The following is a 16,536-nucleotide window of genomic DNA, read 5'->3' on the forward strand; positions in this document are numbered from 1 at the left end:
CTCTAATTTTTTGAAGTCATTTTTCATAAAAATATATTATTGATGCTAACGTGAAATAGATTTTTTTAAGCAACTTTTTAAAAAAGTTTTTAACTTTAATTTCTAGTTTGGTAAATATCAATAGATATAAACCACATAAACAAAAGCTCTTGGGGTCCTCAGAAATTCTTTAAAGTATAGAACCTTGCAACTAAAAAGTTAGGCAAACACTGCTCTAAGAGAATCTGTCTCTGATTCCGGCCACCTCCAAAACTGCTGTTTGTACCAAATCTTCCCTCCCCGATCCTCAACCAGAGTCGAACCTGGGACAGGCATCTGGCCCAAGGAAACTCATGCCTTAGATTGACCAAATCAGACATCATTCAGGAATCTGAATTAAGCCTCATGGATACTGAGGTCTACTTTCGGCAGAACACTAGAGTCCATTCATTCTTATTGCTGAAGTCCTTGGAACCGTTTTGGTTCCAGCCCCTTCTGAGGTCTGTGGTTCAGCTTTTCCTTGGATTCTACGACAACTATTTTCTTTCGTTAAGTCTTTCACTTGTTATTTTAAATAGGTTTCTTTTCCTTATGCTCAAGAAAGCCTTAACACCACAGAACTTCAGTACTGTTACCAAGAGTGTTTTACTTGGTGTTCTTATCTGAGACACCAAATTATAACCAGGTTCCCTCCATTTGAAAATCATGTGCTTTACAAAAATGAAAATCACTCCAACAAAACAAAAATTTGAATGGAAATTATAGGCTCATTCAGAACAAGAGACAGCTTAATGGTCACCTGCTAGATTAAGGATGGCTTGTGTTTTTTTTTGTTTTTTGTTTTCTCTTTTTTTTTTTTTTTTTTTTTGGAGAAGGCTATTATATACTATGTCAATGTATTTTAGACAGCAAATGGCTGCATTAAAATATACCAACCTGACAGGGTTTTTCAAGGAGGCTGATGAACAGAAAAAGAACAAGACAGGGAGACTAAATATGAACAATAAATCTTGTAGTGCAAGATATGCAAACAGACCGATGTTACAGAATAAGGAGTGCAGACACAAACCATCATATTATTAGAAGCACGGAAGTGGCATCACAAAGAAGTAAGGAGCAGACATGACTATTCAATAAATGATGCTAAGGTACTGGGTTATCCCCACGGAAAAAAAAAGTTAAATCCCTCCTGCAGGGTTATCCATATGGAAAAAAAAAAAAAAATTAGGTTCCCTACTTCACACCGAACATCAAAATAAATTCTGGGTGGATCAGAAACCTAAATGTGAAACTTTAAAACTTTTAGAAGAAAATACAGGATCTAAGTGTTATCTCAGTAGAGGGGAGGATGCCTCCTTTAAGACACAAAAAACACACATGCTAAAGGAAAAACATAATAAATCTGACTCTGCTAAAATTTAAAACTTAGTTTCGATAAAGGATAAAATTAAGTTAAAAAAATGTAAACATACCCTTAGGACGGCTACGATCAAAAACACCCCAGAAGACAATAAGAGTTGGTGAGGATGTAGAGACACGGGAACCCTCTGTGCCCCGTTGGTAAGAATGCAAAATGGTGCGGCCCCTATATTAAGCAGTATGGCAGTTCCTCCAAGAAATTAAAAATAGAATTACCATACGATTCAGCAGCTCCATTTCTGGGTATATACCCAGAAGGACTGAAAGCAGAATCTCAGAGACACCCGGACACCCGTGTTCACAGCAGCACGATTCACAGTGGCCAAAAGGTGGAAGGAACGCAAGTGAACGCTGACAGACAAATGAACGAACAAAATGTGGCATATGCGTACGACGGAGGATTATTCAGCCCTAAAAAGGAAGGAAATTCTCACACGTGCCACTACGTGGACGAGCCTTGGAGCACACTATGCTAAGGGAAATAAGCCGCTGCAAGAGGACAAATACTACATGATTCTACTCATCTGAAGCATCTAAAGTAGTCAAAATGACAGAAGCAGAAAGGAGTACCTGTCTCTAAATACCAAAAATTATGTAAATCTCAAATTAAGATGAACGATCACATATACTTTTTTTCAGGCAGACAGACAGGTGCAACAGACGAGAGGGATTAGAGGCTTTCAGAGAACTACTGCAAGCCCTTCTTTAATTTAGCTGGTGCCACAGCAGGAAGATCTGTGCCAAGCTCAGAAAGAGAGAGTCAAGGGACGCCTGGGTGGTTCAGTCGGTGAGGCAGGCACCCAACTCTTGATTTTGGCTCAAGTCATGATTTCGTAGTCTGTGAGATCGAGCCCCATGTCGGACTCTGCGCTGACAGCTCAAAGCCTGCTTGGGACTCTCCCTCCCTCGTCTCTCTCTGCCCCTCCCCTGCATGCACATGTGCACTCTCTCTCTCTCAAAATAAATAAACAAACATATAAAGAAAAAGGAAAGACAGCAACAGTCAGGAATAAAGGTCTTCCCGGGCAAGTAAGGGTTACCGTCTGAACATTTAACTCCCACTCTGAGGTCTGTCTGCATCCGGCTCTCCCAAAGCAGCATGACCAGCTCTGCCACACAGAGCAGCCGGGCAACTCTTGCCAATTCTATTAAAACATGACTACAGCTGTAAGAATGAAGGCCCAAGCGTTTCCTGAAGAGGCTATACTTTACAATCCTTTTTCCTATGACGGAAGCTTGTCAAAAACAAAAGTAAAAGAAGCCACTGGATCTTAGCAGCAAACGTGTCAGTGTAGCCTTTCAGAGTGATTCACCGTGCCCGAAAACAAACACAAGGAACAGGTGCGCTTCCCTGAGTACACGACCAGAATTTAATATGGGGCCAGTATTGTTACGAAACCAGGTTGAGAATAACCTTATTAAGTCTGGAAGTAAATACGACAAGATGGTTTAAAAAAAAAAAAAAGGGAAAGGATTTCAGATAAATATCAGAATACTGTTATTGTCAGCCTCTGAGTGACTTGAAATCAGTAAGATGACTCAAAATACTGCCACATGGTAAGAGTCTAATAAAGCATTTTCTGCTAAGGCAGGAATTAGTCCAGCCCCTAAAACCGGCTTTAGAATGCAGCTCTACTGTATCTTTTGTTTGTATTAATCTTCATTAGGGTGATGGATTTTAAGAAAACACTGTGGATGTACAAACATTTCTCCTGAGTCTACACTACATGACAGAAATCCACAGGATTCAGTGCTGTTGCAGACCTTGAGCTAAAACAGCTAGATATCAGGGTTCGTGGCCTAACTGAAAAATTTCCCTAATTAAGGACAATTTGTCTCGTTCCTTTTTTTTACGATGAAAATCTAGTGATAATGAAAAAAAAGATGCTATCACAGCATAATCTTACATAACGCTCCAACTGTGCAGAGGAACGTATAAATGAGGAAAAGGGAGGAAAGACAAACACATACTTGTGTATATCTACACAAAGATGCTTTAATGGGACACTCAAAACCCCACATCTCCAAGAAAGCTCGCAAGTACAAGTTCGGTCTCTAAATTCCATTTTGTGTACCTTTCATCTCGGGGGGAAAAAGCAAGGTTGCTCATCGGAGAAGAAATCCCCAGTCTCTGCTACAGCTAACCTTATACTGGGGAGGTGGGGAGAAGAAATGCGGTCTTCAGAGGTACTACCTGTTTTTCACGAAGTGCATTCAAGACAAAGGTCTAAGAGCCAGAATCCAGCAATGTCAGTGGCACAGAAGTGATTCAAACACTAGGTGCATTGTATTAAAATAAAGGCATCTGCAGCTTTTAGATTTTGGCTTCAGAAGCTCTATAGGGAGATGAACAACATAATAGAAGGGAAGAAAATGTGAGATACATATATCCTATATATGGGTATGTATGTACACACACATACGTATATCACATAAACACGTGCGCGCACACGCATGCACACAGAAGATGAGGGCTCCACAACTGGGACAGGAAAAAACACAAAGTGAGGCAGGAACTTCTTGGACTAGAGGGCAAGGAGGCACTCATCCACCAAGCTTAAAAGGTTCCCACAGGGCGAATATGGAACATTTTGAGTACCAAGAAATGCCTATAATTGTCAGTAACATGTAGAAATAAATTAAAGTCCATGCATTTATAATGATACTAGAGTAAAGAAAGCTAGAAAAAGAAACAAATCACTTGCCACCATTAGAGGTGATTATTATACCACCTTGTTACTCAGGAAATTGTTAAAGGGAAAATAAGAATTTACCTAACTTTTGGTAGAAACTATATTTCTAACTGCTGAGGGAAAGATTGAAGGCTAATCAATGTAAAAGGAATAGAATGAGAAAATCAGCATTTTGCAGCAACCAAAGAAATAACTGGTCCAAACAAGGATCATTATCATTAAGTGAAAGACTGCTGGAGAAGTGGAACAGTATGGCTCCAAAATATCACTCTACAGACGACTAACTACAAAGGGGAAAAAATGTCTACACTGGAGATCTGGTATTTATCATCTTAAAGAAATGATAAAATAAACTCAGCATCATTAATAATGCAATATTATGACATTATGTTTCTCTTATCATGACCTAATAGGAGGTACAGAGCAACACCTACGAAGAATTCTTACCCAAAGTGTTTAATATGCATCTAACCACGTCTTAGACTTCAATGCCAGTTTGTAGGAAATACATGATACAGGCGCAAATTAAATGAAACTGTGAGGAAACAATCCCAGGAAACGGCCTGGTCTCTTCACAAAGGCAATTTCTTGTAGCTTGTAAACAAACTATTGGAGATGTAAAAAGACTAAAGATACGTGTTTGCAGAAAAAAATACCAACAGCTAAAAAGTGTCATCTTCAAGACAACCAGGAAAATCTAAACATTAACTGGGTATTAGACGGTTTTAGGAAATTACCGTTAATTGCCTTATCTGTGACAATATATCTTAAGAACAATTAGGTAAACGGTCTCCTTAAGAAAATGCATCTAAAGCATTTAAAGTACAAAAGTATTAGGATGTCATGATATCTGCAAAATAAAAATTTATATTATTATATATATAAAGGCACATGCACACACATACATAAAGCCAATACAGCAAAATGAACTGTGGAATCTAGGGTATAATAAGTATAAAGGTGATCATTGTACTATTCTTTGACTTTTTCTGTACGTGTAAATTTTTTTACATAAACAGTTGTAAAAGGAGGGGAGGGAGAGGGCTCAAAATGCGCTTCCTCCAGGAAGGCCTCCCAAAGGAATTCTCCTCTAATCGCTCTTTTACAAAGTCCTCTCAACATGGAACACAGTGGGGGCGCCTGGGTGGCTCAGTCGGTTAAGCGGCCGACTTCGGCTCAGGTCATGATCTCGCGGTCCGTGAGTTCGAGCCCCGCGTCGGGCTCTGTGCTGACAGCTCAGAGCCTGGAGCCTGTTTCGGATTCTGTGTCTCCCTCTCGTTGACCCTCCCCTGTTCATGCTCTGTCTCTCTCTGTCTCAAAAATAAATAAAAACGTTAAAAAAAAAAATTTTGAAACATGGAACACAGTGTATTACTGTTCCCATTCTAACTGTTCCCTTACTATTTCACATACTTAGTAGATTTGATTTTCCAAGACCATGAGCTCCTTCAGGCACAGACATTTTTAAATTCGCTTCTATTTCCTCACAGCTCACAGTGAAGTATCTGCAATCAGCAGACTTTTAAAAAGTACCAGTACCCGGGGCGGCAGGGCAGCTCAGTCGGTTAAGCGTCCGACTCCGGGTTTCAGCTCACATCATGATCTCACGGTTTGGGAGTTTGAGCCCCGCGTCGGGCTCTGCGCTGACAGCAAGAAGCCTGCCTGGGATTCGCTCTCCCTCCTTCTCTGCCCCTTCCCCTCCCGCTTTCAAAAATAAATAAACCAACAGTTTATTTATTTAAATAAACCAACAGTTAAAAACAGTTAGTACCGGTATTTTGTGAAGGCACTTGGTAAAGTACCTTTAACTAACTGGGTTAGCTTTTCAACTCCTCAACACGATGGTAGTTCGCCTCTACAAACCATTTTGAGTCAAAGCTATCAAAAGATCATGGAACATCACTTATGGGCTTACAGAATTTTGCAAAAAGAAACCAGCACCTAAGAATGAAAGGAAGTAGAGGTTGTACACGTCTTCCAAGCGGTGTCATGGACATGCCGTGTTATCCAGGCACATGACTTTATTCTCATGACATGACTCTTCAGTCGAACAGTATCTTCCCCGGCCACTCCCATCTGCAAAAACGGCCACGGTTATGTATCCACAACTCCTGGGTGTAATAAGGCTTAACAAGCTACATGAGGAACTTGAAATCTTAGCTAAAAGACTGCACAAAGGAAAAAAAAAAAAAATGTTGATAACAGTGCTGGTGAGGAAAGAGGCAGACTCACTGCTGGCAGGAATATAAATTCGTACAACCTCTATGGTGAGTCATTCAGCAGTATCTAACAACATTAAAAATGCATATATCCTCTGATCCAGCACTTCTGCTAGGGATTCACCCAAAAGATACCCATGTACACAAAAAGCACATACAAAGACTTAACTGTAGCCCTGGAAACAGCCTAAGTATCCCACAATAAGAGCTGACTGAATGATGGTACATCTACACAAGGGAGTATCTGTCATCTTTCAAAACGGAAAGAGGTACTCTATTGCTCTATGGAATGATGGCCAAGATATACAAAGTAAAAAAAGCAAAATGCAGAATAATGGCTATAGTGTCTTACCATTTGTGTAAAACGGTAAATAAAATCAGGAACTTCAAACAGTACATAGTTGTGTATGCTTTTGAAGGCCATGACTATCTCTGGAAGGGTAAACAAGACACAGGTAACAACAGTTTCCTTGGGGGAGGGGTGGGGGTGAGTTTAACTAGACAGATGAAAAGAGGGCAGGAGAAGGAAGATTCTTCACCCTCTAGGTACCTTTTGAGTTTCGTTTCATGTGTACGTTACCCATTTTACATAGCATTTGGAAACACGGCTCTGCACCAATGCAAATTAATTAATGATGCTCCTCTTAATCCTAAGAGCAATCATGCCTTCGTTCCACAAAAATGTTAAACAGGGCTTCAGTAAATTCAACCAGATGAAATGTTTCCAGATAAACACAAAGCATCAGAGAGGACAGACGCCTCCTGAGGGATGGATACCTACCTACTACCCCCATAGTTTTGTTTCAAGGTTTTTACCAAAACCTGATGCAAGTCGGGACACAGACGACATCGAACATCTCCCAGTACACTAACCACTATGAAGAGCTCTGACGGAAGTCACCAAAGTGCCAATGCAAACAACCACCCTCACCCTAAGTGTGCAGCGATCACAAGAACTTATACCCCTCATTCTTCACACAAGAAATAGAAGATGAGTCTCCAGCTCTTTCCTGGAAACAGCATGAGTTATGCCCCCCAAATTCCTGTGCTTCCTCTGTGTCGTCCCTTGGGTCCCACTGTAACTATGGCAACAGAAAACAGCACAAAAGACAACTGAACCATGCAAAGGCCAGAGTTAAAAGGAGAAGTGAAAAAAATATATACACACTGAGGCCCCAAAACATAAGGTCCTGCAGTTAAGAATGGCAGCTGAAAAAAGCCTTGACAGAATACCAAAGAAAGAAAACAAAGGAACGAAAATAGAAAATAAGGCTTACTAACATACCCTATCCATCCCGTTATCCAGATAGGAAACAGGGTTGGCAAAGGTAACTGAGAAAACACAAAAAAGCCGCCCCCTCCCAACAAGTCAGCTATTCATTTCAATGCTACTCAGCAAACCTTCTACTTTTAAGAGTTTACCATTTCCTCGCCCTGTTCTGAGGGCAAAGGTAAGCAGCAGCAAAGTAGCCACGAGTGGCAACACGGCAGCAAATTAAGGACCGTGAATAATCTGCCAACCGAAAACCTAGGTCCTAGATCACTGAAATATTCCTGAGTTCCTTGTTTTATGTGGCTCTTTGTTTTTGCAAATGTGCAAGAACTATCACTCCCACTGCTTAAAGTTAAAACCTCCGCTGGGTAAGTTATCGTCCACTAGTAGGTTCCGATCACTTTTGTTTTCATGCGATGTTCACAGAGCATCAATAATGTACAGCTAAAACGAAAGCGCTAAGGAAGATCCTTTTTTTTTTAAAGGAAGATCTTATACCAAAAAAAAAAAAAAAAAAAAGAGGCAAATAGGTCACACGAACTGGGAGGGCTAGAGATGAGAGAACCCTGATGTCTTGATTTACAGTTATTGTTCCAACCCTTACATTGTGTTCTCTTTATCTCTATCTTTATCTAGTTCTATGCAAATAATTAAGAATTTTACTAAAAGGCAGTCACCCTTACTTTCTTTTCTGTGACCCTTAGTCCTCCTAAGAAAGGCTACCAAAATCCCCTGCCAGAATAACTGAATGGGTTGAGGCACCTACTCGTAAGTTTAGGGGATGTTTGTATTACAGGTACAACATGACGATGGTGGGGGCGGGGGGGGGGGGGAAGCAATGCTGGAACTAGAAGTTGCAGTGACAGTTTCAAAAGAAAGGTCAGCGTGGGGCACGGTTGGCTCTGGAAGGCGTTTGTAGCCTGGGAGTCTCTAGGGCAACACCAGATGCGAATAGTGCTTTGTCAGTAAGTCCCTCGAATCATTTACACTCTCCCTTTCGGATAGGAGCAACAGGCTCACTATCTGGCAGCCCACTGCCTGGGAAAGAGGCGGGCGCATGGTCAAGGGGCTCTTTATCCCGCAGGTCCCTGCAACACAGCGATGCGCATGCGCCCCGGGGGCAGCGAGCAAGCACCCCTAGCTCGTTCACACTCGCGCATGCGCAGTCACCCATCTCGCCGCAGGCGACAGCTCACTATTTGGCAAGGGGGATGGGGCTGGGAAAATGATGGGGGGGGGGGGGCTGAAGGCAGGGGGCGCGTTTGTGTCTCCTGAATGCTTGGGATTGGGAGAAGGAACGGCTGATTAGGCTCTGGCATTCCCAGGCCACGTAACCCAGGATGTGGGATATGGGACAGAGAAGAGTATATGTGTGGCGGGGGGGGGGGGGGGGGGGGGTAGTGGGGGGTCAGTCACCTCTTAAGGGAGGCGCCCCCCCCACTCCGACAGGACAACCCTCTCCCTTGACTCTCCTCCCCCCACTCACCTGAGAGCGGCGGCGACAGCTGCTGGTCCCCGTCCCCCTGCGCTCGCTTCATACTGTCCGCAACATCCGGGACCTGCGGGACCGCCGATACACAAATACACACACACTCGGAGCGCGCACACTCACACACACACACACACACCGACACACACCGGCCGGGGCGTCATGGCGTCAGCACGTCGACGCAGCGAGCGCGTACCCGCCGGGCCCCACCCCGCGCGGCCTCCGCCCCTCTTCTCCCCTCCCTGCGTTCTCCTGCCCCTCCTCCCTCTTCCTCAAGACTCCGCCTACCTCCCCTCTTGCGCATGCGTCCCGACGTCTCCCCAGGGCCGGGGGGGGGGGGGGGGGGGGAATCTGAGGAGAAGGAGGGGCCTGACAAGAAAGAGGCGGGAACTCGGAGGGGGTGACGTGCCCGGCGCGGCGGGCTGCGCGGAGGTGCGAGGACCAAATAGAGGCCTAGCAACGGGGGATCAGGGTGGGCAGCGTAACAAGAAAGGCCCTTAACAATAGCGACGTGTATTTGCAACCAGTTTATGGATCAGCAACAAGCGTAACTTGCGTTCCCTCACTTTTTCCAACCAACTTTGTGTCAGTAAAATCGCCTTTGGACTTTAGGACAATGCTGAAGACTTTTAAGTAGCTTTTTACATTTTGGCCTTTGGAAACGATCAAGAGGGACCATGCTTTTGGGGGAAGGCAGGCATATTAGGTGGCTTAACTGAAAGGAAGCAGATTCAATGACAGTTTGTTGTCTTGGACACCTGGGTCCCCAGTGGGCCCCACATCCTAGCTCCCAAGGGCCATCAACGACTCTTGAGTTGACTAAAAGAAAAAAAGCCTTGGGGCGCCTGGGTGGCTCAGTCGGTTGAGCGTCCGGTTTCGGCTCAGGTCATGATCTCACGGTCTGTGGGTTCGAGCCCCGAGCCCCGGGCGGAGCCTGGAGCCTGCTTCCAATCCTGCGTCTCCCTCTCTCTCTGCCCCTCCCCCACCCTCACTCTGTCTCTCAAAAATAAAGAAATATAAAAAAAAGAAAAGAAAAAAAGCCTCAGCCTCTTGGCCCTGGGAGAAAAAAAGTCCTCTCCACGTTAGAGTGGTAAGGTCCATGACGGGATATTTGTTATTGCCCCAATTCTTTCCTTTAGCTTAAACTTTCAAAAATTGTTCTTCCTGAATCCAGCCAGGTAACCCGGAGCGGGGATTGTCTCTTTTCCACACTGAGATAGTATCATCACACACACACACACTCAAATGCCAGAGGCCTTGAACCCAAAAGAGCAACCAGGTGAACCTGCAGGTCGTGGGGTGATAAGGCGTGCGTGGGCCCTGCCTTGGGAACAGCTTCCGGAAGCTTTGCTGCCGTGGGACTGTCTCCAGGAGACCGTGCTCGCTTGTTTCCTGCCACATGTGCCCCGGTGCCAGGTGGCTGGTGTGTCCATTCATTAGGGAAGGCTGGGAGCCCGTGAGCAGAGCTTTGGGGGGGGGGGGGGGGTTGGAAAGAAACCCCTGACAGTTGCCAGGCCGCTTTCCACTTTCAAGTACACAAGCACGCCCCACAGTCCCCCAGCTTCAACCGTCCTAGGAATCACCCACAAAGCACTCCAAGCTCCCAGAGCTTGCTCTGACTGTATTTCAGACATGATCAAGAGATGGAGGTCCTCAATTCCGCAGGGCTGTGAGCCACTGGGCGTCCCTTGCTTGAAACAGAAAGAGCTTGTGTCACCTATTAGGCTGAGTTCACTCATCACCACCCTCAACAAACATTCATTCCTTCGGCTGAAGCCAGCAAGGTTTTTTGGTGCTGGCGAAAACTCAAGAGTGCCCCGCAGGTAACTCAGTAACCGGGTTCAAGGAACTGACTCCTGGGTGTCCCTGAGGCTGTTCCCTTCCTGTTCTCTTCAGGATTCACAGGCAGGCAAAGGAAGAAAGAAAATGGGTACTCCTCGGAGGGGGAAGCATAGAAGGGGGAAGGGGTGCAGAAAAAGGAAACTGAAGGCACCGACAGCCTCCTTTAGCTCCCTTACAGCTGGGGCTAATCAATGTCATATAGTCAGTTTCTGCCTGGGACCTGGGAGGAGACCCCGCGGGGCTAGTGAGTCTGTACTAGCAGCTTGTCCAGGCTGGCCCTGAGCCTCCCGAGATCTGGAAGGACATGAGTCCTATCCCCATCTGTAGCCTGGTGCAACGAGGCTCCCATTCTGCTGTGGGGACCACACCGCCCACCTGAGATGTGATCCACCAGCTTCTGTACAAAGGGCTTTGATTTGGTGTGGATCTGATTAAATGACTGTAGATGTCCTTGGAAACACCGTGTGGAAGAATTTTAAACAGCTTCTCCTTTTTAATATGCACTTCCTCTTCGGTTTTAATTATTTTGTTCCTACATTTTCCCTTTCAATTTACTAAAATCTAGAAATGTAATTAGAGCAGAGGCTGGGCTCAGAGAAAGCTGCCAGGATTTCTACAGCATGATTAAATATACTAGGCATCCCTTTAGTGTGGGACTGAAAAATAGGATTCTCATTATTATCTTTCCCTTATCCAGGAAAGAATCAGCACCACGTACAGATACAGATTTATTGAAAACGAAGCACTAATTAAAAACTCACCCAGCCCCTTGACGAGGTATGGGGGGGTGGGGGGGGGGGGGAAAGTGCGGTTATTTAATTATTTCCTCCATTTACTGTTTTGTTGTTATAACTGCTGACAAGCAAGAAGCACCCCCCCCCCAACTCCTCTATCTTCAAAATAAAATTCTTTTCTTCTCTTGAGGGACTTAATGAGGGCTTTATCTATGCAACAACCATCAAGCTTACGATGGCACCGAATCAATTCACTGCTCCTTGTGATGGTAGGAAACATGCCGAACTCAGTTTTCTTAATTCCAAGACACAAATGACAGCGTATTCATTGGCCATCAGGAGCCAGGTCTGGGCAAGGGCTCTGCCTCAGAAGACTGTAAGACATCTGGTATTTATTCTGCCAATGAAGATCTTCAGCTCATGATTTCCCTTGAAGCTGTAAGGGAGGTGGGGGTAGGCAGGGCTGAACAGAAGAGGAGGACAAACTCGCATCTTACAGTGTTGTGAGCGCTGTAGCAAGAGGAAGTCCTTCTCTCCTCCGGATACAGTGATTCGGTTGGCCAGTCAACGGACCCCAGGCCGGTGGCCTGCCATGGCGGAGCCCCGCATGGACATCAGAGACGTATGTTCAGGAAGGAATATCCTTAGTGGGGAGGCATGGCCCTGTGCTCTGGAGGCTCCCAGTCTAAAGGAACAGAGACAGATGATAACACTCTGGGACCCAGGGTTAAGACCACACGCAAGGAAGCATGCCATCAAGAACACGTTGATGAGGTCGTGCTGGGGCCACAGTGGGGTTAATGGAAAATCGGCAGTGGAGAAAATATCGATTGATTGAGTAAATGTCACAGCAAGGGAGCTGTGGCTTAATGAATGAGCTCCAGCCTCCTTGTCTGGAGACCCCAGTTCACACCCAACACTAACACTTATTATAATACAAACCCCTGCCAGCCTCAGTTTATCCACCCAGTGGAGAAAATAATGTCCCCCATCTGAGGATTAACTGAAATACTATTTGAACATAGCAGAGTCCCTGGCATAGAGCAGATACACTCATTCATGGGTGTTACTGAATGTGGGTTTGGGGGGGTAAGTGTTCATATAGGTGCCGGTCTTCAAGCCCTGCTCTGACCCGTACACGACGCTCATTCCTCTCTCCAACTCTTTCCAATTCTTTGGGAAGCACGGAATCAAGGAAACAGCACCGATTTCTCAGCCAGAACATTGCTACTTGTTAGCTGGGGTCCCTGCACAAGCTCTTTGGCCTTCGAATCTGTTTCCTCACAGATGGGTCAGGGTCTCTGGTTGCCAGACATGTACCAACTTCCAAACTGGAAGTTACTGGAGAAATACCTCTGGCCTCCAGAACTGACAAGAGCTGAAGAATCAGATTTGGAAACCCGGCTGAAAACCAAAGGCTTGTGGAAGAAGAACAACTTTCCTCAGCAGGACACTGCGGCCAGAGGTCCCACGGCTGGGCACGGCCACAAAGTGCCACCGCCAGGCTTATGGCTTCTGCTGCTGCTTAAACTTCTTTCGTCTTCGTGCCTCCTGCTGCAAACCCAAAACCCAGGAGGTAGCCACCTTGTTGGCCGATCCTGGTCAACATCCTGGGCCCTGATCACCATGGGGAGCCGTGAAGAAAGGCCTTGCTGTCATGGCATCCATGGTGTTGTGGCTAGCACTCCTTCTCACCGACGTTATCCACAGCAGAAGGCTCATCTCAAACAGGAAGCTGGTCAGAGGCCGGACGGCCCCTTCTCCCGTCTCACCGGTGAAGCGGGACATTCATCAGGGGGTAATAAGTGGCATCAGACGACATGATATTTGTTCGGAAGTGCTTGGCATGTAAAAGGCCTTATGTTACTTTACGTCCCTCTTTAATAAAATGAAAGGCTTATCGTGGTGTAGTTATCCGAGGATGTGATCCATATGCTCACGGATGAATTGAAGTTCTGAGTTTTTAACCTGGAAACACGGCTGGGAAACCTGCTTCCGGAGGAGCCGAGTGCCAGGCAAAGACGCAGCCGCGGGGAAGAGAAGAGAGGAAGTGGCAAGTTTGAGCCCTAGCTTTTCTTTGAATGTGGCCTCGGGCTGGCAACACGGCCACCTCGTGCATCTTTAACCTGGTCTGAAAATACCCTGAAGTCGTTGCTTCGAAAGAAGTGTTAGAAGGTTAATATTTGTTTTCAACAAAGAGCATGTTAGCAAAGACAGATCATTCACTGTTATGAATTATTTTCAGTGATTTTTTTTTTTGGTCCTATGGTGAACGGGATTGGACTGCCTGTTGGCATTTGCCCTAAAATAACGTATACCCAAATGTAGGTAATTAGTTTAGCAAAAACACATTTTTTTCCCGTCTGCCTCAACTCAAGTAGAAATTAGTCTGGATTTTACAACTTTAGCTTATTCTTGCCATGGCTCTACTTTATCAAGGTGGGTTGGTTCAATTGAAAGTTTACTCTAGGTTAGAGTCCTAGTTTTAAAGAAGAGAATTTAGGGGCGCCTGGGTGGCTCAGTCGGTTAAGCGTCCGACTTCAACTCAGGTCACGATCTCGCGGTCCGTGAGTTCGAGCCCCGCGTCGGGCTCTGGGCTGATGGCTCAGAGCCTGGAGCCTGCTTCCGATTCTGTGTCTCCCTCTCTCTCTGCCGCTCCCCCGTTCATGCTCTGTCTCTCTCTGTCTCAAAAATAAATAAACGTTAAAAAAAAAATTTAAAGAAGAGAATTTAATCTAAAATTAAATTATAGAAGGTCTCTGCCAAAATGAACAGTCAACTAGCACTTAATGAATGTTCCCTGGGTACAGAGCTCTACCAGTGTTAACTACAGGAGAAGTCAAAAGAAACAGAAATATTTTCCCTATTCACATAGAGTTCTCAGTTTAGAATTTAAAAAATTCCCAAACCGGAAGGGACCATGAAGCCTCTCCAACCCAGTGGTTTTCAGTTGGTACTTGCTTCTGAAGCCCTGGGCTTCGGAAGATTTGCTTCAGCCAAGCCAAGCCGGCCTGGTTCCCTTTCCACTTATTCAGGCCAGGAACCGGGCATCATTCCTCTTTTCCCCTCGCCCCTCTTATCGAATCCATCAGGAATTCCTGGGAGCTCTAGTTGCAAAGTATCCCTTGAATCTACCCGCTTTTCTCCATCTTCCCAGTCCCGCTCAAGACCCAGCCACCACCCTCTTTTTCCTGAACCGCAACGAGGAGATCCTCATTAGTCTTCCTAACATTTGGCTCGTCCCTCAATCCATTCTTTCACTCAGCAACGGGGGCAATCTAATTAAAACGTAAGTCAAATTGTGCTGCCCCCCTTGCTCGAAACCTTTGAATGTTTCTCGTTGTACCAAGAATAAAATCCAGACTTGGTCCCACCGCCTGCCATAGTCTATTCAACCACGTCTCGTGTCCCTTTTTCCCCCTGTCTCTGCTTCCGCCGTGCCGGCCATGCGTCAGTTCCTAGAACTGGTAAAGCCCATCAAGCTCTTCGCCTCCACAGGCATTTTCGGTTACTGTTCCCTCTGCGGGGAACACTTCCACCCTCGCTTCTTGCATGGCTGCTGCTTTCGGGTCTCAGTTTAATTTCACATCCGCCGACAGCCTCCTCTGACCACCCACCCTATCCCAAATAAGGACCGTCCGTTACCCTCTGTCATGGCGCTTGGTTGACTTCCTTCGTAACCCCAACAACAATTTTTAATTCTTCGAGGATTTGCTTAGTATCGGTCTCCCCTAATCACCTGTCAGCTCCACAGCAGCCTGTTCTGCTCTCCATAATGTCCCAGCATTCGGCACAGTGCTGACACGTGGGTGGAAGGTGTTGAGTACACACTGAACAAATATGAATGAATGAATGAGTGTCAGGGAAGGCTTGAGCAGAGGTTGGTGGCATACATGGAAGATCAGTAGGCGAGGGGTGTGGAGAAGGCGAATGAGGAAGGAAAAGAGCCCAGAGACATGTCTTTGTGAAACTCAAGGGAAATGAGCGTGGGTTGGGAACAGCAAGCAAGCGGTCGGGCTGTGGGAGGTGGGTCAGGAGGGTCAGGCAGAGCCAGCCAGCATCGCTCCCCTAGGATCCGGCCCCCAGGGCCCAGAACAGGGAGGGGTGAATTCTTGAAGGCAGGCCGGGCACTCTTGCAGCAGAAGGAGGCCCACAGCAGAAGACAATTTTCCATCCTCTTTGGCTGTTCCTTCTGGGTCTCCTTTGGGGCCTCTGTCTTTGGCCATCCTTTTTAGATCCGTTTTCCTTAGATTCTGTTCAGTGCCTCTGTCTTCACTTGCCCCTGGCTCGCTCCCTCACTCTCTCCGCCCCCCCCCCCCCCCCGCCACCCGTCTGCTAAAGAATCTTCCAAATCCGTCTTGAGGCAGGTGTTTCTCTGGAGCCTGCAACTCACACACCCAACCGGCCGTCTGACATCCTCGGGTGGGTGCCCCCTAGGCACCTAATGGTGGATCTAAAACGTGCTTCTCCTCCAGGGTTCTCTGTCTCACCACGCAGCTCAAGCCTGGGAACTGGGAACGGTCCCCGATTCCCCTGACACGTTCCCGATGCGACACCGCGTTCTGGCAATTCCGTACCTCGGTTGCGCCCGGCGCCGCCTACTTCAATCTTCACGGACGCTGCCCCCGATTCTTCCCTGGATCATGGCAGTCTCCTCGCTGGCCTCCCAGCCTCTGGTCTCCCCCTTCCTGATCATTCTCTGCTCTGCAGCCTGAGTGAGCTTTCTAACATGCCAATCCGATGGACTCACTTCTTTGCGTGCCACTTTTCCACGGCTCTCCATCACCCTCAGGAGGATCAAGGCCGCGTACTCCCTGATAGGGCCAGAGGGTCTTTACCAGGGACCCTTGCCTTTGTCTCCAGGGGCTGTCTTGTCCTCCCTGCCCCA

At 46.3% G+C, this 16,536-nt stretch overlaps 1 protein-coding gene across 2 annotated transcripts in view; it reads right to left on the minus strand.

Annotated features, from left to right (window-relative positions):
- The window catches only part of SPOP (speckle type BTB/POZ protein), a 67,653-nt gene extending 58,390 nt beyond the window's left edge, over nt 1-9,263 (minus strand). For both annotated transcript variants that reach the window (XM_019415826.2, XM_019415828.2), the window contains exon 1: nt 9,070-9,263. The gene's annotated coding sequence lies outside the window, so the exon portion shown is untranslated. The remainder of the gene's footprint in view (nt 1-9,069) is intronic.
- Nucleotides 9,264-16,536: the final 7,273 nt, after the last annotated feature.

Source organism: Panthera pardus, unplaced genomic scaffold (assembly GCF_024362965.1).
Source record: "Panthera pardus isolate Hobbes unplaced genomic scaffold, ASM2436296v1 HiC_scaffold_3, whole genome shotgun sequence".
NCBI classification, from domain to species: domain Eukaryota; kingdom Metazoa; phylum Chordata; class Mammalia; order Carnivora; family Felidae; genus Panthera; species Panthera pardus.